This window comes from Nerophis ophidion, linkage group LG11, assembly GCF_033978795.1.
Source record: "Nerophis ophidion isolate RoL-2023_Sa linkage group LG11, RoL_Noph_v1.0, whole genome shotgun sequence".
NCBI classification, from domain to species: Eukaryota; Metazoa; Chordata; class Actinopteri; order Syngnathiformes; family Syngnathidae; genus Nerophis; species Nerophis ophidion.
Genome location: NC_084621.1, coordinates 36,838,048 through 36,842,898, shown reverse-complemented (window position 1 = coordinate 36,842,898; position 4,851 = coordinate 36,838,048).

The following is a 4,851-nucleotide window of genomic DNA, read 5'->3' as shown; positions in this document are numbered from 1 at the left end:
TTCCTGGATTTTTTTTCACATTCTGTCTCTCACAGTTGAAGTGTACCTATGATGAAAATTACAGACCTCTGTCATCATTTTAAGTGGGAGAACTTGCACAATCGGTGGCTGACTAAATACTCTTTAGCCCCACTGTACATATATAAAACGAGGCATAGTGATGCATTATGTACATACAGCTAGCATAAATAGCATGTTAGCATCGATTAGCTTGCAGTCATGCAGTGACCAAATATGTCTGATTAGCACTCCACACGAGTCAATAACATCAATACAGCTCACCTTTGTGGATTAACGCACAGCATAAAGACGTTGGATGGACAAATAGAGACAAAGGAGTGGCATAAAACACGTCTTTCTGTGGCAGCATCAAGGAAAGTTATACATGCAAACATGGACTTCCAAAATGAGGAGAAAATGGCACGCCCCAAATACTCTCATCACTGAAGCATGTATAACATAAACAGTGGAATTTCTAACAATTAGGAAGGTTTGTCTCATGTTTGTCCTCCTCCAGAAACCATATTAAAACAACATATAAATATTTTTCCTCATCTTATTCCATGCTACCTAACTCTCCTAATACGCCCTTGGGCCATGTTTCGGCCAGTCTACCAAATGTATTCACCACCACCAATGTGTGATTGTGGCATAAATGAATGATGGGTAAAAAAGATGCTATATAAAGCAAATATTATTGTTATTGACACAGCTAAAATGGGTTGACAAGGAAATACTGAATGCCACAAAAAGTCCCTAGAACAGGGGCCTCACTAGACCTAATACTGTACCGGGGCACACCTGGGGCACAAATAATTCATGTGAGCGTGCAAAGCGCGCAAGCAAAAACCTTTTTAGCACTTATTTATCATAAAAAATACATAAATAGTGCTTTAAACTATGAAATCATATCAGATTATGTTGTATGGATCTTTGATGATTAACCACCTGAAATTAACTAATGCATTTGACCTTCTTGTGCACTTTTTTACTCCAGACTTCTAAACTGCTACTGGTAAAAGCAAAAAGGAAGAGCAATGAATATTTTTGAAATATATATTGCAGTAATCATCTGCAAATTTAACATCTACAAAAATAAAACCAAAAATAAAGCACCCTCTACATCTCTGGGTTCTTTTATATTATTTAATTTCCATTTGTGGCAATGTGGCTAATCCTATTTCAGATACACAAAACTATAAAATATACACAAAACAATAAAGCCACAGTAGAAGAATAAATGAACAACTGTTGTGTGTCTGTTCAGGGAATCATTTTCTGAGAAGTAAACTGTAACGTCTCCTTTTCATTTTTGCAAAGTGGTCAATCACTCTGGACAAACATGGAAATATTACAGTAACTGTTATACAGTTGACCAATGGTTCCCAACTGCTGGCTCGTGACATAAAAGTGGATTGTGTGTCATTTTCAGTGAGTCGCAGTCAGATGTGTGCATGAAAAAAAAAAAATTTAGGGAGAAAAAAATCAAATTGTGGAAACAAAACCAGATATTTTTAGCCTTTTTTCTAGTGACTATAAGTGAGTATTTTAGCAAAAGGCAAACCGACTAACAAGTTGGAGGAGGACTCAGGACAGACATGGAAATACTTTTTTTTTTAATCTAAATGGGGCAACAAAACCCGATATTTTCAGCCATCTTTCTGTAAACAAATACAGAAATGTTACTATTTTTTCTGGAAACAAAACCAGATGCTTTAGCTGTAGCCATTTTTCTGGTGACAAAACAAGATTATTTTAGTCAAAGTCACACCGATTAACAAGACAAGTCTACTTTGCTATTTTTCTGTGAAATAAACTTGAATGATTTAAAAATTTCTCTCTCTCTCTCTCTCTCTCTCTCTCTCTCTCTCTCTCTGTCCCTCTCTCTCTCTCTCTCTCTCCAACTGAAGTCTCGATCCACACGAGAATATATTACCATATTAATTAGCCATGTGTTCATTGTTACGTGGTGTGAATACAGTAGCAATCAATTACCATACTAAGTAGTATGTGCGCTGTTGTCTATGTTATGTGGACTTAAAACTCTGAAGCGTTTTTGGTGAATTTTTGTAGCGTATACTACAAAAAGTATGTTTAACCGACTACTTGAACCTGACATTTGCATGATCTTTCGAGAATATGTGCATGCGTATTCAGCATGCACATATTCAGTATGCAGCGCTAAAAACACATTTAATTGAGAAACACTTTTTTAAATACTCAAAGACACTTTACAATAAGCCATAAAAGTAGAAGTAATAGCATACAAAAAGTAATGCATGCATAATTAACAGTCCATCCATCCATCCATTTTCTACTGCTTGTCCCTTTTGGGTTTGTGGGGGGTGCTGGAGCCTATCTCAGCTGCATTCGGGCGGAAGACGGAGTACACCCTGGACAAGTCGCCACCTCATCACAGGACCAACAAAGATAGACAACATTCACACTCACATTCACACACTAGGGCCAATTTAGTGTTGCCAATTAAACTATCCCCAGGTGCATGTTTTTGGAGGTGGGAGGAAGCTGGAGTACCAGGAGGGAACCCACAAGGTCACGGGGAGAACATGCAAACCCCACACAGAAAGATCCCAGCCCAGGATTGAACTCAGGACTACTCAGGACCTTCGTATTGTGAGGCACATGCACTAACCCCTGGTCCACCGTGCTGCCCAGATGAATTTGTTCTGGGACTTAAAACACTTGTATCTGAGATCAACATCTCCCATTGAAATGAATTGAAATCAACTGGTGCTCGGCCCCCCAACACAGCACCATTTGAACATGTTACATGCCTTTTAGAGAGAAAAACAAACTTTCAGAAAATAAATGTTGGTACAGTACAATATCTCCTTTGAGCTGCTTCTCCGTCAAAAACACCTTCAGCGGCTTCTCTGTATTTTCATGGATAAATGTCCACCGTTTAGATATAATTTTAAAATTTTTGCTTGACAGTATTGACTTTTTCTGCTTCAGTATGGCGCAAACTATAGTGCTACGCTCCAGTTGCTTTGCCAAGTTGGCGACACACCTGGTTATGTTTTTGATAAGTTCTTTTTAAGGCCAAAGAATATCCAGTTCTCAGCACTATCCTCCTTCACACTCACTTTTTTCCTTCCCATGCTTAGAAAAAAACTACAACAAAGTTTTGTCCATCTCTCACTGTAAGCTAAGGCTAGAAATACTACCAGAGGTTTATTTCCTGACTGCTTCTGTGTTAGCTACCTTGCTTTGTTTATAATGCATATTTTCTGCTGGATCTACTCTTTATTTTATGCTGCCCTTTTTCTTTTTTCTTTTGCTGCAGCTGTTACATATACTGCAATATTGCACATTGTAATTGGGATTTGTCCCCGCGACCCCAAAGGGCATAAGCAGTAGAAATGGATGGATGGATATATATTGTATATATCATATGAATATAGAATATAATGTCATATATCAGTATATTATATATACCGTATATATAATATGTAAGTATTACATATATGTTATTTTATATTGTTACTCTGGTATATTTTAGTCTACTTAATACCTGCATTATCATTTCCATCCTTACCCTTTCCATCCTTTGAAACTGAGCTACTGTGTGTAACAATTTCCCTTGTGGATCAATAAAGCCGGGCTTCACGGTGGCAGAGGGGTTGGTGCGTCTGCCTCACAATACGAAGGTCCTGCAGTCCTGGGTTCAATCCCAGGCTTGGGATCTTTTTGTGTGGAGTTTCCATGTTCTCCCCGTGAATGCGTGGGTTCCCTCTGGGTACTCCAGCTTCCTCCCACCTCCAAAGACATGCACATGGGGATAGGTTGATCGGCAACACTAAATTGGCCCTAGTGTGTGAATGTGAGTGTGAATGTTGTCTGTCTATCTGTGTTGGCCCTGCGATGAGGTGGCGACTTGTCCAAGGTGTACTCCGCCTTCCGCCCGAATGCTCCAGCGGTAGAAAATGGATGGATAGATGGAAATCACAGCTTAAACCAAAAACCGGAAAGAAGCTAAATTAAAGTGTGCCGTTCGCACGAGAAGCTAAAGTACCAAAACTTAGAACAGGAATCATGAGTCAAGAACCGGAATACACCACGTGACGTGTTGCCTACAGCAAATAAAGAAGCCGGCCCAAGTGTGGCGAGCAATGTGAATAAATAGCTCTCTGATTTGTGCTCAACCGCAGGTGAATGTGTTGAACACTAATTAGTGGCAGGTGAAACCAATTAGTACCCAAGGTAACCAAAACAAACCGCCTTCCGCCCGATTGTAGCTGAGATAGGCGCCAGCGCCCCCCGTGACCTCAATAAGGGAATAAGCGGTAGGAAATGGATGGATGGATGGATCAATAAAGTCCGTCCAAGGCTAAGTCTTGGGTGGAACTAACAGGGTTCACTTACTCACAAATGTATATACTTGTTCTTGTTCTGAACTCACTATGTTCACTGCTCGCTGTACATATCATACAAAGTCAGAACTACACTGTTTCAATGTCCATTTCTCAGATGATGCAATTGTTGATGACGGAAGTGCCGATACCAACCAAACCTAACCCCCTCCACATCCCACCCCCCGGTTTGTAAATAATTTAATGTATATACTCTGATGATTAACTTGTGTGATGACAGTATTATGCTGATAGTATATATTCGTACCATTAATTGATTTACACTGCGATCAGGTGGCGACTTGTCCAGGGTGTACAGCGCCTTCCGCCCGAATGCAGCTGAGATAGGCACCAGTGCCCCCCGCGACCTCAAAGGGAAAAAGCGGTAGGAAATGGATGGATGGATGGAATTGATTTACATGGACCTTAACTTAAACAAGTTGAAAAACGTATTAGGGTGTTACCATTTAGTGGTGAG